Consider the following 19,362-nt stretch of genomic DNA (forward strand, 5'->3'; position numbering starts at 1 on the left):
GTGTTTCCTCACTTAGATTCCAAGTACTTTGCCTCCAGGCATTCTTTTTTAAGTGAGCAAAGCATTACTTTAGGTTCCCAGCTGACCCATCCCAGCAGCAAAGAAGACTCACCATAACAAAACTGACATACAGGGGTTGGGGTGTAGCTTAGTTGTAGGATGTTTGCTAAGCATGTGTAAGGCCCCAAGTTCAGTTCCCAGCATTAGAAAACAAATCACTCAACTCATATCAAAGACATAATGATCCTTCTGAAAACTGTATTTTTGGTACCTGATCCTATAGGCAAATTTCTGTTTTAGCTGAATTAGTCATTAACCAAATGACTGTGACTATTGATGACTACTTCACTACCCATAACATAGTGTAGCTTTCCCCAAACTTGACAAGTTAAGCTTTTGTATTCAGAAAATTTTGTATTTTCTTTCCTTTTTCTTAATTGTTCTGGATCTCAAAAAAGATGATGAGCTGAGTTTGTCAACTTAGCATAGCTTCAGAAAATACAAGATGATGTTGGCTTAATTTTCTGTTGACAGGAATTAATATTTCACAACTATCCCTTCCTTTCATCATATTCATTTCTGGGTTGCATTTCCTATACCTGAATCTTAGCAGTCTTCTGGTGGGTTGTATACTTGAGAATATTTTTTTTCTGCTTCATTAGTTTTTCTGGTGTAGTGTCATGCAATTCCTTTTTTATACAGTTTAGATACAGATTTAGATTAGATGTAGTATTTTAAAACTTCATTCTCTTCCCTTCTTACTTGATGGTTCTGGAATCTGTGAAATATTTTGTTTGTTCTGCTTCTTTCTCACCCCTAAGACATTTGGGTAGAAGGTCACCCATGTCAGCTAGCTAACTCATACCTAGGTTGCTATGACCATGCTATGATGGTCGTCTGCCATCAATGGTGTTTACTTTGTTTGACCAAATAATATTCTTTGGATTATGGTCTGATCAAATGGATTCCTTTCTTGCAGAAAGTAAAATAGTATGACTTTAAAAGATCCTAGCTTATTTTCTTACCTTTGTAAAAAGAAAAAGAAAGAAATTAAAGAGTTTTCAATGGTATTCTATTGAAATGGGAAGCACTAGAGTTGTAGGGTAGTAGATTGTGATTGAAATTCTGGCTCTTCTGGCTTAAAAAAAAATCTTTCTTAAGCATTTGGTTGTATCAAAAGCTAATTGGGGATGACTTTCTTAAACTGTGGGTTATGGACTGCATTCTTGAAAACAGGAAATATTGCAGATATTCCTCTCTGTACTTTTTCTATATAAATTCTAATTTCACAGACAGTTTCTCTGCATGACTGATTGTCAAAAAACAAAATCAGGAAAAGGGGCTCTTTATATGAGAATATACATTAATTTTATTCATTTGTCAGTAATTCTTCCTCTTAGAGTTTCTCCATTCTCTTGCCCAAAGAATAGTGATGTCATTAAAGATTTGGTTGTTAAACAACGTTATAAGCACTTGGTTAAGAAAAGCATCAGTAGAAAATTTTCTGCACAAACACTAAAGTTATGTTTGGGAATACATTTGGTCACTTTGGCGACTATATTTTGTTTCTTAAAAGAAACTTTCTTGGTCTGGCGGTAGTGACACATGCCTTTAATCATGGCACTCAGGAGGCAGAGGCAGGTGAATTTCTGAGTCTGGTCAGCCTGGTCTACAGAGTGAGTACCAGGACAGCTGGGTTTCCACAGAGAAACCCGCCCTTGGAAAACAAAACAAAACCACCACCACAACAACAGCAACAGCAATGAACCACAACCAAACAAAAGAGAAACTTTCTTGGTAAGATGGAATCTAGTTCCGTTTTTGTTAAATGTGGTTATTTTCAATCTTGGACAGAAAAGAAGAACCTTGAGGTATATATCCTAAAATTTTTGTGTCTTATCTCTGACTGGAAAAATGAGTGATTTTCATTCTTTTATTTTTACTGACTCATTTTATTAAGTTTTCTGGGATCAGCAAGTGTTTTTGTTTGTTTGTTTTTGCTTTTTTTTTTTTTAAGAAAACTTCTTTATGAGAAAGTGAAACAGAATCAACTTAAACATTTCTACTTAAAAAGGACATGTGAATTTCTCTAAGTCTCAGTCTCAGTTCTGTTGCTATGGGCAACGCAGAATTATATGGGAGCTCAGTCTTGTAGCTTTTTACACAGAAACACGTTTGTGCATATCTGCAAACACCTGTAATCACATGTGTGCACACAGTGCAATAAAGTACGAAGCACCTCGGAGGACCCTGCTTGCTTACATAGCTTGTATCATTCCCACCTAAAACATCCAGTTCAAGCAGTTCCAGGTAGAGCTGCCTATCATTTGGGGCTTGTGCAAGGCCCTGCCTTCCTTAATTATAAGTTTTTGAAGTAAACGATTGTATAAATGTTGATCTCTAATTTAATACATTCCTCTCCAAGCACTCCAATTCACTATGGTGCTCAGTATACTTTGCACTTGTTTAGGACACTTCAGCCACTGTGCAGTTGCCTTGGTACAGTAAGGCATTTCTTCCCATGGGTGAAGAAGATTGCAACAGATGTGGAGTCCCGTATGCTTTTTTTCCACCATGAGTGGCTTTGTTATTTTTAAGTGCTCTCCCCCAACATCCCCTCCATTTGCTGCCGTTCATCTTGTATACTTGATTCAAACTTCATTTGAAGTGTTTGGCACAGCACCCAGGTCCTGTAGAAGGAGGAATACAGTGTACTACCTGATGGCAAAGAAGTTACAATTGCAGGCATTAATTGTGGGTGGGCCTCATTCTGCAGGTGCTTTAAATGCCAATTTGTGTTAACATTGGTAGTATTCGTGACAAAGAATAAAGGTGGGTGGCATGCTTGCTCTCCTCTCTCTGGCCATCAGGATTGCCTGATTTAGCAAATAAACCTCAGGAATATGCCTGCAATGTTTCAGAAATACCTGCACCAAGGGCAAACTCTTTCTCCCATTGACCTAAGATCCAAATTTAACTTGCTATTTTTATTTTATCTGGTAACCTTACTGACCATGAGAACTCACTTCCATTGATCTCTGACGGAGCTCAAGAAAGACACTTCTTCAAGAAGCTTTTCCTTTGCCTTCTCTCCATCTCCTGGGAGCTGCATTTTGCTTCATTTCTCAGGGCTGGCATCACTTAAGGACAGATTCAAACAAGAGTGCATACTCCAAAGAGGACACATGTGTACACACATGCATGCACTCACATGTAATTGCTAGTTACTCTAATGAGAAACATTATTGGATCATCAGTCACTCAGAATCTGGACATTGAAAAGGCTATTGACAAAACATTTTTCCCTTTACATGTCTGTCACAGCTGTCCACTCTGTCATTAGCAGGATGTGCATTGACATGCCAACTCTGTGCCCATGATGACTTTATTTCCCAGCATGCTCTGAAGTAGTTTTTATATGGAGTGCTATTTTCACCAAAGGGAACACAATTAACAGTGGCTTCCCTGTGGATTATAAGGCTAACACTAATGAGCAAGGTGGAGTGTGTTTGACAAAATAGAGAAATGAGACATTTCAGGGGAGACGAAGGCCCTGGGTTTAACTCAGGGGCACACGGATTGCGAAGATTTATTGCTTACTATGAAAGGACACGTTTCCAGTCTGGATAACTTGTAGATCATCTTTGTTACTCAGTAGCTAAGCATGAATCATTTGGTTGTGCTGTTTTGGAGGTAGCTAAATCTTAAGGCAGTAAGATTGCTTCCTTATACTGAGCCTGAATGTGTAGTGTGTCTGTCTATTCCACAGCACCTCTGTGACCTCTGCTGGTGATTCCCACCATCTCCCCTTCCTGGTTAGCCTCTCACAGGACCCTCCATCCCTTCCTTGATTGTGCTACTCCTAACTTGCACCTGATGGGAGGAGGGGTCAACAACTTAACGCCAGTCACAATATTGGCACATTGTGAAAACTCAATCCTTCTGGGGAAAGGGAGGTCAGAAAGCACCTCTCATGCTCTCCCTTCCCCAGGACAATGGTAGTTATCAGTCTGCTCGGTGGCCTTGGTCATGTCTTTCTCCTGTCTCAGCTTGGGTCCATGATGGCAGGTACAACAGCTGTTATTTGGTTTCTACCTTTTGAAATGGCCCGCAGAAACCACAGAAATTGAGAGATCTGGGCCACCTCCAAAGGTGGGGAGAGGATACCCTCTGCTTCTTAAATCGTTAAAACAGGGTTATCAAAATTGTGAGGGTGTTGACACTTCATCTCTAGAACAACATGATGTCATCTGCAGGCATTGGTTTTAAAATAGAGATTGAATGTTCTTCATGAAGATAAGACCCAGAACGAATAGTTCAATGATGGGGCATTAGACCTTGATTTCCTTTCTGTTTAGGCATAAGGAGGACAAGTCAGATATTGTGGGTGATCGAGGATATGATAAATGGCAACTGAAGTGTCATTTCTATTTTTGAAGCTTCTTCTTTGAATTGCCCGAGGATAGTTAAGTCATAAACACTTTGGTAACTCCAGTGATATCTTGGGTTCATATTTTTGGGTTGGTTCATGTCTTCCCTTCCAGACTAGAAATGTGACTTACACAGTTTTGTAATCATGACACCGACTGTTTGCTGAATAAAAGGGACCATGGGATTTCCTGTGTTTCTCAAGTCTGGTTGGATATTAACTTGTATGGACAAAAGTAAGAAAGACCTTTCCTCCACTTTACTAAGTCTTTGTATCAGTGTTCTCAGTAGCTACGGTTTATCATGTTATTACCTGGGAAGCTCTTTAGACTTATCAGCATCAGTTCTCTTTTGCAACCCCGTATCATTACAACTGCCTGCATTAAGAATGATCTGAAGGTTAGAAAATGACCCCTGACAAAAGAAATCTACAATGGTTGAATCAGTGTATCAGTAAGTAAATAGGCACCATTAATAAAGATGATGTTGATTTGGGGATTGTCAGAATTGCCTCCATTCACTTCCTCATTCCTCTGTTATCTTCTCTGGGGGTGCCCTGGGTGGCAGTAAGACTTTCAGGGGACAGTGGTGAAATATGTCACCTACCAGGACAATCTTTCCCTTTCCACAGTGGATGAGGATGTACATTTGAGTGTGTTGGTTGTTGAGGAGAAGAAATGCTAATGGTGGACTGACTACTAGACAGGAAGATGCTTGGTCTACAGATGAGGTGTCAGTCTCTCTAATCATTGTTGGCTTGCCTGTGGTCCTGATTCTTGTCATTAATGAAAAGCAAAGAGGCTTTGTAGAAAAAGTCAAGGGAGCTTTCTTTAGACCAGCATCTTCTGATGCAAATCACAGAACTTCTTATTCTCATAGCAATGGTGGCATTGGGAGTAGTGTCTGAGGATAATTTGGTCTCAGTAGGAGTGGGGAAGGGAGTCTTTTCTTACTGGCAACACTCCTAACCTGAGGTAGCATTGAAGCAGACTCTTTGGGGTGGGGGGTTGTTTTCCAGACAGGGTTTCTCTGTGTAGAACTGGCTGTCCTGGAACTCACTCTGTAGAACAGGCTGGCCTTGAACTCACAGAGATCCCCCTGACTCTGCTCCCTGAGTTCTGGGATTAAAGGCATGTGCCATCACTACCTGAGGAAGCACTGACTCTTAGTCATGGAGTATATCAGTGGAGGACATTTATACATAAGCCCTGAGGTGAGAGGGGGTGAAATGACTTGCTTAAGGTCACAGTATTATTCAGTTGTCAAGTGGAGCAGAGCCATGGAGTCATCACCTCGACCCCATCAAACTAAGTTTCCTGCTGTAGTGTGAAGATCTCCTTTCTTATGCCTTTGCATGTGGGAGCATCCCTCCCATCTGCAAACGAACCAACATCCTAGAGACTCCAAGTTGTGCCTGTTCTTACCCAAGGTCTTTCGGCTGTCACAAGAGCTTCTCAGTTCTGGGAGGAAGCCTTTTGATAACGGCTTCTATAAACTTATGTTGAATTGTACAGATTAAGACTAATTTTCCCAGACTCTTGGACCTCATGATATCAAATTATGAGATACAACAAAATATCAGTTTAGGCCCAAAGTCGTTTACTGAAACAGCTTAGAATGGGTAGCCTAAGAGTTGCCAGACACTCTTCCATACATGAAATTCATTTATTTGTTTTCTTTTTTCTTTATTGTATCAAATTATATCATCAGATACATCAAATTATGTATGCAGTTTTTTATTATGTTTACCTTATGCATTGAGCACATAGCATGCATAATGTTCAATGAATATGAATTAGTATGTTGTAGTATTTTATCGTGAATATACTTTAATTTAAAATTTAGATCCATTTAATAATTACACTTTTACATAAGTTTTAGTTAACTGTGTAACTTCAAGTAACTCACCAGAACTGTTTGTGCATTATAACTGGGGAGCGATGAGTGTTTGTTAGAGGAAACAAGGCTAAAGGAATAGTTCATGTTAGTGCTAGTGCTCATAATCTGATAACAAGCCTTTAATCCCAGCACTCAGGAGGCAGAGACAGGTAGATCTCTGTGAGTTCAAGGCCAACCTGGTCTGCAGAGTGAGTTCCAAGACAACCAGGGCTACACAGAGAAGCCTTGTCTGGAAAAACTAAAACCCAAAACTAAATTTAAATTTTCAAAAAAAAAAAAAACCCAAAACAATAACAACAAAAACCATGAGCACAAGGTCAGATTATTATATAATGTGTACAGGTATTAATAGTAGTAAAGGATTCTAGTAATTTAGCAATTAACTAAGTCCTAACATTTTACTCTTTTTGTTTGTCTCTTTGTTCTCTGTTTTAGTTTGTTATAATACTGGGAACCAAACCTGGGGCCTCCCTCGTGCATGCAAGGCAAACCCTCAACCACTGAGCTATATTCCCAGCTCTTTACCTATGTTTTAAAATTTTTCATAGCCATCGGACAACTTAGGTATCATTGCCATCAATCTTAAAGAGAGGAAAAGGGAGATTTGAAATACTGAGCAACTACCCAAGGTAACAGGAGTGGAAACCCACCAAACCAGTCTTCAGAGCTAAGTCTGAGGCCACACTGTCTTTTCAGAGACTGGGGTAGTCATGAGTTCTGTTTAAAGTTCACTGTATCTCTGCACTAACAGATTCACTCCTGAAAGGATTTGAAGCTGTTTGAAGTAATACAGAATGCAAGGGAATAAAAGTAATTAAAGAAGTAAGATTTAAGGGAAAGTCAAAGGAAGTCAGGGATGTAACCAGAACGTATGAATGCATGCCGTAATGTCCAATGCCATTATTGCAGAGAGTTTGGAATTTGTCCCTGGGCTTTTTACAAACAAAGAGAAAATATAACCTGTTAAAATGGCCACAGTATCTCAAATGAAAAGAGGCAGCCAGGCTAAGGGCTCACAGAAGCCAAAGCTTTTTACTGGTGCCGAGTTCTGGCAGGAATGCTCACCTTCCAGATAGCACTGGAGGATGTCTAGGCAAAGGTCCCCTCCCTTGACTTTCTTACAAGAGGGTCCACCCCTAGGAACTCTGCTGAGCTGGTTCTTGAAACTTTGCTCTGTGCAGACTGATGTCTCTGCCAGCTGCTTGGCAGGCACTGTGTAGGGGTTCATTTGTTTCTCTCCAGCTCAGCTACAGAAGGGAGTTCAGCAGTTCACTGGTCTTGGGTAGCATTTCTTCATCATCTGAAGTAGGGAAAACTGCACTCACACATTGGCAGGGGCACATTCTCAGGGGCACTCAGTGTGGATAGACTGGCCTTACATTTCCAGAGTCTGATCCAAGCCTGTGTTTCCCATTAGAGGACCGGGAACTGGAGGAAATAAGTTGTAGGTACCAGTCTCTACTGTTTAGTCAGACCTGGAAAACACGCTACCCTGTTAGAGTGAGCTGGGACCATACAAAGCTGAAATGCACACTGGACTTCCATGGCATCCTGGGTTTGATGTGAATAATAGCCCTGGTGCAATAACCTCCAACTACCCCCCCCCCGTGTTGTGTGTGTGTGTGTGTGTGTGTGTGTCTGTGTGTGTGTGTGTGTCTGTGTGTGTGTGTCTGTGTGTCTGTGTGTCTGTGTGTCTCTGTGTCTCTGTGTCTCTGTGTGTGTGTGTGTGTCTGTGTGTCTCTGTGTGTGTGTGTGTCTGTGTCTGTGTGTCTGTGTCTGTGTGTCTCTGTGTGTGTGTGTGTGTGTGTGTGTGTGTGTGTCTGTCTGTCTGTCTGTCTGTCTGTGGTCTGTCTCTCTCTCTCTCTCCTTTTCTTACAAGTTGCATAACTTAAAGTTCAAAGCCAGGACAGCTTCATGTCTTCAACTATTATAACTACTTAAATTTGATATCATCTTGGGATTACCAATTTTGTTTTTGCTCTTAAGAGTAAAATTCAGTGTGAAAAGGGCCACGTGAATGGTCTCAGACAGTTTTATATTCCCAGGCAACATGCAGTTAAGATTGTACAATTCAGGTCTCCTTGTACAGTAGGCAGTGACAATCATTGCCAAATATGTTAATGTAGTTTTTCATGGACGGTTGAGAATATGTATTGCAGAAACATTTTATCCATCCATCTATCCCTCTTTGAGGGTATGATGTGTGAACAAAGTGTTAAAAAGGGAAGGAGTGCTGGCAGGAGGTTCATATAATCATAAATACCCAGGGTTTCTGACTGTAAAAATAAAATTATAGCATCTTACAGATTTTTTGTTGTTGTTGTTGTTTTTCAAGACAGGGTTTCTCTGTGGCTTTGGAGGCTGTCCTGGAATTAGCTCTTGTAGACCAAGCTAGTCTCGAACTCACAGAGATCCGCCTGCCTCTGCCTCCTGAGTGCTGTGATTAAAGGCATGCTCCACCAAGGCCCGGAGCATCTTACAGATTTTATGAAGGAAATAAGCAGAGCAAAAGGGTGAAGGGATATGTGACCCAAGGAGAAAGATAAGTCAGCCACGTAAAGAGCTGAAAGGAAAGTATTTGGAGAAAAGAGTCAGGAAGTTAAGGCGTTGGAGCAAAGAAGTTGGGGTATTCAAGCAAAGGAGAACAAATGATGGGAAGCAAGAAAATGGGGTGGGTACCAGGGTAGCTGGCATTGGCATAGCAGTACAAATGCAGTTCATGTTTTACGATAAGACCAATGAAAATACATGGGATGAATTTTGAGCAAGAGAGATACTGGCATGATGTTGCATGCAATTTAGAGAGACAATTTGAGGGTCTGTGTTTGAGGATATTTGGAGCATACATGGAGGCAAGGAGGCCAGACTGAACAGATGTTTCAGTGGGCCAGGTGAGCTCTGAGGGGTTCAGGTAAAGATAGGAGCAGAAGTACAAAGTGTAGTTTGAGGCGTGTTTTTAGTAAGTTGCCTGTGATGTATTTGGCCTGAGTTAACTTCTGTGATCACCAAGGAGGGTTTCCAGAAGGGCCATTGATTATTATTATTCCTTTGATGTTAAGGCCTTAGCCAAATTAGCAAGATTAATTTTTAATAGTCAAAAGTGATCTCAGGTAGCTTTAGATCTTCAGCAGGATGACTTCAAGTTAGATTTGGGTGTCTTATACCTTAGTTATTATCATAAATAATTTACTTAATCGATCTTAGTTTGGGGTTGGGACTTGGATTTCTTCATGTTTGGCTTCAGGCTCCTGTGAATATCCCCTTGGTGTAGTTCTTAGGTAAATACAACACAAATGCATAGACTTGTATCTTTTGACATTTAAATATGATGTTTGAAATGTACTTAAGCCATGGATAATAATCTCCTGTCAAATCATAATGGAATATAATCGCACAATAAAGAAATCATATAATTGCTCAAGTTACCATGATCCTGGGCTGAAGAGATGGCTCAACAGTTAAGAGCACTGGTTGCTCTTCCAAAGGATTCAGGTTCAATTTCCAGCACCCACATGGAGACCCAGAACTGTCTGTAACTCCAGTTCCAGGAGATCCATTGCCCTGTTCTGTCCTGGGACACCAGGTGTACGTGTGATGCACAGGCATACATGCAGGTAAAACATCCACACAGATTAAATAAATTTAAAAGATCATAAAAGAAAAGAACATGGCCCTTATTTGTTACTAAATATAAATGAGTATATCTAACAACACCAATTTTCTCCAATTTGGTTTTAAAAGAAAACCTCAAAAATGTCCCCGCACTGACCCCTAAGTCATACTACACTCTCATGAAACACTGCTGCTCAGTGGGATGGGGCAGGACCTTCATTTACCTGAAGTTAATCTGTAGCAGCTTTCCTTGATCACAGAGACATGAAATGAAATTTCCATATTTTCAAGTGAACTTTCATTGTTTTCTTAAACTTTCGGCATGTTTTTAGGTTAACTGCAGTAAAACCTAGTTACAGGGGCTGAAGAGATGGCTCAGTGGGAAAAGCATTTGTTCTTGCGGAGGAACCCTGGTTCAGTTCCCAGTACCCACATGGTGGCTCACAGCCATCTGTAACTCTACTTCCAGGGGATCCAGCACCCTCTCTGAAGTCCAAGGGCACCAGACATGTACCCAGTGCACATACCAACGCTCAAGCAAAACCCTCATACACATAAAATGAAAGCAAACAAATCTGTAAATAAATAATACCGTCTTTGATGAAATCTTAGAGCATATTTTACAAGCAGTGGTATGATTTGGCACACTAATTATTTTTATATATAATCCCATGACATTCTGTGAAAAATCCCAGGATTTCATTACTAGCTACTCTAAAATGGAAAATGCTTCTAACACAGCAGCAGCCGTTCTAGCTTGTCTGAATTCTGAGCAGGGAACTGAGCTGCAGTTGGCTTTTCCTCCAAGCAGTGATCAGACACAGAGTCACTCTGTGTTATGGCTCCGTCATCTTCCCAATAGTCCAGTGTTTGCTTGTCAAGAGGAGGGAAAAGGCAGTGTGGGTAAGTGTGCATGGCCGAGCTGCACAAGGTTATACCTCAGAAAGTGTGTGTCACTGCTAGTCACCTCCCCTTGGCTAGAACTTACAGCTAAGTAGAAGGAGTTCCAGGACATTTAGTCATCTGAGTGGGAAAGGGAGAAAGTAGCTTTGCCGAGCTGTTGGCCCATCTCTACCAATGCCTGGCAGTCGAAATATGTGGACAGAGACATGAGTTGGTTCAGGGTTGGGGATGGCATAAGACAAAAATGATAAAAACATACAACTTCATTTTTTGAATTTAAAAATAATTATAATAAAGTTACTAAGAAGAAATGAATGAATGAATGAATGAATGAATGAATGAATGGGAAAGAAGTGCTAGACCCCATGTCCTTGTAGCTCATGCACAGGCCTTGGGTTTGAGCCCTAGTACCACAGTCAGAAAAAGAGGTAGGGATGGTGTACTGCCTGGTTTTAGTCACCTTAACACAAGCTAGAGTCATCTGTGAGGAGGAAACCTCAATTGAGAAAATGCCTCCATAACATCAGGCTGTACAAAAGCATGTACAGCATTTCCTTAATTAGTGACAGATGTGGGAGGGCCCAGGCCTTTGTGGGTGGTGCTATCCCTGGGCTGGTGGTTCTGGGTTCTATAAGAAAGCAGGCTGAGCAGCATGGGGAACAACAATAAGAAGCACTCCCCCATGGCTTCTGCACCAGCTCCTGCCTCCAGGTTCCAGCTCTGTGTGAGTTCCTGCCCTGACTTCTTCAATGATGGACAACCCGTTCCTCTCCAGGTTGCATTTGGTCACGGTGTTTTGTCATAGCAATAGTCACTCTGACTAAGACAGCTGGGCAGGGACTGAGATACCCCTTCAGTAATATTCTTCTTAGCACTGTGGTGCACAGGAATAGTGCTGCTAGTGTGCTTGCATTATTGTAACAAGACAATTCTGCAATATGGCTATTTTAATAGTTTAAAAACCACAGCAGTAAAAGGTTGTGTAACTTGGCAAAAGTCACACAAAGCTAGTCTGTGTGGTTCTCTGTCAAGCTGTTATTATTTAGGCAAAAATGTCTTAAATATGTCATGCTTTGTTTTTTCTTAATAAAAAAAACTGTCACCTAATAGCATGACAACCCTCCCGTGTCAAAAGTAACATTTTTATAAGAAAGAATTTTACCATCTTTGTTAGGATAATTCTTTCCGCCAAAAGCTGCCGAGCCCCACTGACATGTGTGAGCTTTACACCAGCCGCCCACCTGAGTTAGGCCCAAATGAATACACAGAAACTTGTATTAGGTTCAAAGCTGCTTGGCCAATGACTAGGACTTCTCATCTGCTAGCTCAGTCTTAACTATCATAAATCTATATATGTTATAAGACTTATCTTAACAGACACCTTATTGGTGTCCCTCCTTGCCGGAGGATCACATCCTGCCGCTGGAGGAGGAAAGGGAAAAAAAGGACCCTTCCTGTTTCTCCTTCGCTTATATATGAGTCTCCTTGCTATGTCATTTCCTGTCTGGATCATCACTTTTCTACTACATTTCCCAGAATCCTCTTTGACTCCTAGTCCTGTCTAACTTGCCGTTTCATTGGCCAAACAGTAATTTATTTAACAGTCAATAAGATAAATATACACAGTACATTCCCCATCACATCTTCCTGGCTTAGACAAAATGAGTTGAACATATTGGGCCCCTTCTCTCTCTCGGCAGCATGCCTTTCTTCATGAGCTCAGTAGGATGCTGGGACCAGTGTGTGAGGTCTAACCTCATGCATGTGAGACCTCTCATGCATGGTTCCAGGGAGCAGCTGGGGTTCACTTCTGCCTCCTGTGGCAAGTGGAATAGGGACTGCCACCCTTGTGAGAAGAGCCAAGACCCTGAGTTGGTCAAGGTCTGTGCATGGCAGACCTTGAGTAGCAAGGACTTAGGGCATCCTATTGCAAAGAGAAATTGTGAGCAGGCCCAGAAGAAGCATGTGGTTAAAACAGAAGGGTGTACAGCTTTTCTCTTCCCCCCTCCTTAACTCTTGCTCTCTCCCTCCAACCTTCCCTCCTTCCTTCTTTTCATTCTTTCTTTGTATAATGGGTTCCAATTTTCATACATAACTTGTTTCTTTTGACCCAGCGCCCCACTCCCCTCAAATCCTTGCCCCTCCTTGCTTGTCCTCATCCACCTCAAAGTAACCCCCATTCCACTTTGTGTGTTCCATTACCCACCCCCTCTCCTCCCTTCCTTTAAGATCTCTTTTCCCTTTCATGGGCCATTTTGTAGCTTCATGACCTGTACCTACCCATACATGCCCATATGAAAATTAAAATCTAGAATCTGCATATGATAGAAAAAAATGTGGTCCTTGACTTTCTGGTCTGGAATACTTTGATTATATACTAATTTCTAGTTCTACCCATTTTTCCAGCAAATGTCATAATTTCACTTTTCTTTATGGCTGAATAAAATTTCATTGTGTGTATTTTCACTGTCCATCCAGCTGTTGATGGACAGTAGGCTGCTTCCATTTCCTACATATTGTGAGCAGTGCAGCAGTAAACATAGATGAGAAAGTATGTCTGTGGTAGAACTTTAGATGTGTGCCCATAAGCTAAGTCTCATGGTAGTTGTACATTTTCTTTGTTGAGCTACCTGATACTGATTTTCATCGTGACTACACCAGCATACATTCCCACCAGTTGTCCTTTCATCACATGTCCCAACATTTCTTGTCATTTGTTTTCTTTTTCAGGTTTATTTTCTTTTTTTAAAATTGTGTGATTTGTGGAGGGGTCTGCCATTGGAGTCCAAAAACATCAGAATCACAGGCAGTTGTAACATACCCATGTTAGTGCTGGGGAGTAAGTTGACTTTTACTCAAGTTCCAGTTGATAAAAGATTTGTTCTAGATGCATTTGCATTTACAGAGCAAATGCTGAAAGTAATATACTTAAGGGATGCATAGTATAAGAGACACTCAGCAAAGAGAAGGTAACCTCTATCCAGAATATGACAAATAACCAGAGAAGGGTGATGAAAATAATGGACTGTGAATTTAGAGATGCCAAGAGCTAATGGGAACCGGTGGGGATCTCTGGCTGGAAAGAAGGCATAGAAGAAGTAAAGATGGGTAGAAGATTCTTCAGTGTTTGGGTTCCAGCCATGCCACCTACTACTAGCTGTATGACCATGGCAATGTCTTATCACATAGAAGCTTCTAGTTGGAGATGTGAGGGTAAAAGTGGAAGGTGCTGAGTATGTTGTCAAGTGTGGCAGTCGCTCAGTGCCACTAAATACAGTAAAATTCACTAAAGGGCTGTTTGCCTATAAAGTAGCAATACTATAGGACTGTAGGCAAGCACAAATAAGATGACATAGTTATAGGGTTTGACATAGTGCTTGCCATGTGGAATATGGATGCATGCAATAAGTATTGACTATATTGTGATGAAACATCTGGACAGATGAGAGGAGGGATTCGGATGCAGGGACAAGGCACATCACCTGCATTAGGCTCTGCAAGTCACCCGATCCTTAAGGGCAGATGATGTTTATAAAATATGCAAAACCTGAATTAAGAGCTTTAAAATTAGGGATAGTGAAGGAAGACTCCAGGATTATCAAAGAAAATTAAATGAATGATTTCTGGGTTTCTTTTTTACTTAGATTCTGCTATTCCAACACTTTTAATGATGTTCCCAACGAAGAGCAGATAGATGAGCCTAGCATCCCACTGCAGTAGAGACCCCAGCTGCAGCCTGGGCTGCACCAACACAAGGCAAAGGCTTCTTGTCTGTTTTGACAGTAGCAATCCATTTTCTAAAAGAAGAAACATTTTTTGGGGGGGGGCAGTTTTGCTTGGCAATCTGCCCAAGTATTTGATTTGATGGATAAGTGGTGGTGAAAGCTTCTGGGTCTTTTTGATGACCGATCGTTTCCTGTTTGACTTTTTAAATTAGCTTTGAGAGCAAGATTCAAGGAGAAGGGGGCCTGAGTGGGGATGGGAGGCACAGTCTTTCCCAGAAATGAGTCTCCAGGCAATGCTGAGGTACCTGAAGAGTGTGACTTCACACTCTTGGCTCAGGTGAGTCAACACGCAACAGCTCATGGCTGGCGCGAAAGGAAGCCAGTCCAACAGAGTGGTATGGACTGACAGGAAACTGACTTTTGAGGGGACCAAGAGGTCTGGAGACTTTCCACAGAGCTATTTTCACGACACTGTCCAGATTTGGAGTGTAACACAGTGCAGCATTCCCAAAGCGTCCATGAATGTAAGAAAGCACATTTGGAAAACCCAGGATTCAGCAAGCACAGCATCACAGCCTTTAGTATGTTCATAGGTATTGTGAGTATCCAAGAGAAAGACAATGGCTTCAGTATCCCTAGTACTCCAGTGCGGAGTGAAACCAGGGCTGAATGTTTGGAGAGGCCCTACCCTGGAAAAGCTGACTGGAGAATATCAAGCTAAGTCATTCTTTTGCTCCAACCCATTTCCAGCAGGTACAGAGAGGCTGACAGATACTGGCAAGCTGTCTGTCTTTCTTGCAGTTAAATTCAGAACATTGTCCAGAGAGCATCAGCCATTTGGGAAAAGCTGATAGGGTGTGGAAGGAGAATAATATTCCACTGAAGCTGTCTATTCTCATCCATCAAGCCCAAGAGTATGCAACCTGCAGGTCAAAAGGAATTTTGCATATGAGTCAAGGAAGCCCATAGCCTTTGGCAGTGAGAAAAGGAAAGCAAATAGACTTTTTTCCTCTCAGGCTCCGAGCGGAGCACAGCCCCTATTTTAAGGTCCTGAACTCCAACGTATAAAGTTTAAAAAACATATTGTCCACGCTTATGGAAGTTTGTTATGGAATCAATAAGAAACAAGCATACATGTAGATACTGGTCCCCCTACCCCTGTGGTGGATGAAAGAACTCACTCCCAGGACTTTTCTTAGACCCCTCACCTGTTCAGACTCCGGACACTCATGAAAGCCAAGGGAGCCTGTTTTCCTTTCTCTAACTCCCCAGACACTCAGGACTAACTCCAGTCTGGTAACTAACAAGCTTTGAAAGAAGTGACAAAATTGGTCACTGGCCATGGTGTCATCTGCTGTTCATATAGCCAGTGATTTATGGGCTGAGGAGTTAGCTGCAGAGTTTGTACTTCATTCAGTTACTAGCATAATACCCTGTGGTCACTGTGCATATGCACCTCAGAACCAGGGACAATGAGAACAACATAGACAAAGACCCAGCAGGACCACTTAAAATGGGACTGATAAACAACCAGTTGGGCTTTCATGTATCCGATGAATAACAAAGAATTAAGTATTGTAGATACAAGTGCTGGAGGTCTCAGTAGACAATGCACAGTTGTACACAGTTGTACCTTGTTTCTGATGATCATGCTTCAGTTCTCTAGGAACACTGAGATCCTGAGATTTGTGTGGGGGTTTACTAGGGACAGCACCCAGCATCCACACCCAGCAGGCAAATGAGAGCAGCAGAGTTGGGCAAGGGAGAAACTGAATGAAGCACAGGATGCTTGGAAGCTCACACAGCCTAGAAGAGCCATCTTTATGTCCCGCTGTCAGCTAGTCCCCATGTGTAGGTCACCCATCCTTCCCATGGACCTACCAGCTCCAGTGAAGCAACTCTCTCTAACCAATTGTGATTCCTTGAGAGGCTCCCAACTGAGACTTTTCCACTGCCAGCTCTACTGATTACTGGGAGAGTAAAGTCACTAGTCCAGAAGGGGTGACAGGTTATGGTGTCCTTTTCACTCTAAGTTCCAGACTCTGGTGCCATGGCTTTACAGAGGGCTAGTCAGCATTTTTCACAAGGCTCAAGTCAAGATCTGGAGTAAGCAGAAATAAGAGACAGGCAGGAATAGGAGCCCGGGAGATGACTTTGTAGTCAAGAGCACCCAGGCTGTCCTTGCAGAGGACCTGAGTTCAGTTCCCAGCTCCCATACCCAACTCCTCACAACCCGAATGCACACAGTCCATATATGTATACTCGGGAACACATGCACATAAAATAAATAAATAAATTGGAGTTAGGGAGCTGGCAGGCCACAGAGCCAAGCTCTGAAGAGAGAAGACAGGGAAAGCCAAGTGACAGCCACCCCTTAGACCCAAGAACAACAGCCTGTGGGACTGGATCAGCCTCCACTTTGATTTCTGTTCATCGTAATTTGTTACATTAGCTACTTCCCAGTTGCTATGCAACACCATGAGCAAGGCAACTTAATGATGGAAGTGTTTGTTTGGTCCACCAGCTCCAAAGGGATCTATCACAGCAGGGAGGCATGGCAGCAGGCAGGATGACAGAGAACAAAATCAATAGCAGAGAGCTCCAATCTCCTACCTCCAGTGACATACTTCCTTCAGTGAGGCCAAACCTACACCTCTGCAGACAATGCCACCAATGGGAACTAGATGTTCAAATGTCTTAGTCTGTGGGAAACATCTACATGCAAGCCACACTTGCCAATTCAAGAGAAACTGGAAGTTGTGCTTATCATCTGGCCTTGTCACTTGGACTAGAGGAAATAACCTGAAGTAAAGGCTGCTGTTAGTTGGGACCTTAATGGCCTCCCTTCTGTCTTATAAGGTATGTTTTGGAAACACAAGATGAGAGTTCTTCATTTCCCTTCCCCTCCCATGCCCTCCTTTCCCCTTGTGGTTCTTAGATCCCTACATACAACTTGTTCTATACATCTTATTGTCCCTTACTCTTTATTCATGGACAGTGCCTGGAGTCTGGCTGCCACTTTACTGCACTGGGGGTCAGCCCTTATGATCTTTGGTGTGACTGATCAACTCCCGAGGGGCTTTAAGAAGCGCTCGCATTGAAAAATAGTCAGGGTATCTCTGAGGGTGGTACTGCTAAGAGTGCAGCTGGGAGACTGTAGTGATAATAGAAGACTTTGTCACAGACATCCGTCAGATTGTTTTATAGTTGCTGATCTTAACATTTAGGCTAAAAAGTAGATAAAAAGAGATTTGCTGACGGATGTTCTTGTGATGCTCTCTTTACAAGAGTGTAGGTGTTCCTGTCTGTGCTTTTATTTAGTTTTAGCATACCAGTAGTTGGAGAGTTTGGAGGCCTTGTGACAAGCCAAGTCTGACCCGTCTGTAATGACTGCCTGGAAAGGATGTGTTAAGAAGGATTCTGAAGTTCAAAAACGCCACTGTCTGATTGGGAGTTGGTAGGCTACCCTGGAAATATACCTGGGGAAGGATGGTATACCTGCCCTTATTTATCATGTACCTGGAACTGGACTAGCATCTCTACACAATGACCCACAATTGACTGTTGTCCTTTATTTTTAAGACTACATCTAATGTATACTTTTAATCTACTGTAGGAAATACTTTAATTTTTGAATTATTCAGGGGTAAAATGCTGAATGGAGGGTGAGGGTTAGTTAGCTGTCTAATTCCTGGACTCTAGAAGAGAGGTGGGGAATATATTAAAAATGAAAATAAGTGCTGGGCGTTGGTGGTGCACGCCTTTAATCCCAGCACTCGGGGGAGGCAGAGGCAGGTGGATCTCTGTGAGTCCGAGGCCAGCTGGTCTCCAGAGCCAGTGCCAGGATAGGCTCCAAAGCTACACAGAGAAACCCCGTCTTGAAAAACCAAAAAAAAAAAAAAAAAAAAAAGTATTTGACTAGGAAAGAGATGGAACGAGAGTAATTTTGGCTGGGTTTTGACAGTGTTTGGTTTAACAGATCTATGGCTGCAGTGAGATCATCTTTGGGGTGGGAGGGGCTGAACCTGCTGCTACAGAGGTTACCATAGGTAATGAAATAGCATATTCTCTCAGAGTCTCACTGATGTCATAGCAGTGATGCAACATGAAAGCAGAGCTTGCTGGGACTAATATGAAAGCAACTTGGTTCCACGATGCTGCTTCATAAGTCTGAGCCATTTTACTAGGCTTGCTTTCTTGTTGAATCACAAGGAGACTGGACTTTGGCGTTCTAACCCCTCCTCTGGTTTAATCGAGATGTGTCTTTCTTTGTTCTTCAGTCTTTTCACACATGAAAGATAAATCTGTAATAGCTGAGGTGTGGAAGGAAATGCATTTGCCTTTTAAATTCTTGAATAAAATATTTAAAATGTAAATCCTATTGAATTATTATTATTATTTTAATAAAAGGAGGAAAACATCCAAAATGATTTTAGGGAATTGATTAAGGTAAATTAATCAGGCAGTTTTGAATTCAAATTAATGATCCTTTTCTAGTTTCTAGTCTACATATTGAATGGTAACTTATACATATGCGATGAGTTTAGTGCTCTTTAAAAATCCTTTTTAAAGGGGTTGGAGTGATGGCTCAGTGGGTACGAATGCTTGCGTCTTACACTTGAGGACCTACCTGCATCCAAATCCCCAGTACCCACATAAGAAGTCAGCCATGGCCATACGTACACTGCTCCAATGTATGTGGGGGGCGGAAACAGGAGAATCACTTGGGCTTTCTGGCCACCAGTCTAGTTTCTGATAATTGTGAGAGACTATGGAGAGTGATAGAGTAGGCCAG

At 41.9% G+C, this 19,362-nt stretch overlaps 1 protein-coding gene across 1 annotated transcript in view; it reads left to right on the forward strand.

Annotated features, from left to right (window-relative positions):
* Positions 1–19,362, forward strand: part of Mob3b (MOB kinase activator 3B) — a 190,050-nt gene that overhangs the window by 6,221 nt on the left and 164,467 nt on the right. The gene's annotated exons all lie outside the window — the stretch shown is intronic.

Source organism: Cricetulus griseus, chromosome 2 (genome assembly GCF_003668045.3).
Source record: "Cricetulus griseus strain 17A/GY chromosome 2, alternate assembly CriGri-PICRH-1.0, whole genome shotgun sequence".
Classification (NCBI taxonomy): Eukaryota; Metazoa; Chordata; class Mammalia; order Rodentia; family Cricetidae; genus Cricetulus; species Cricetulus griseus.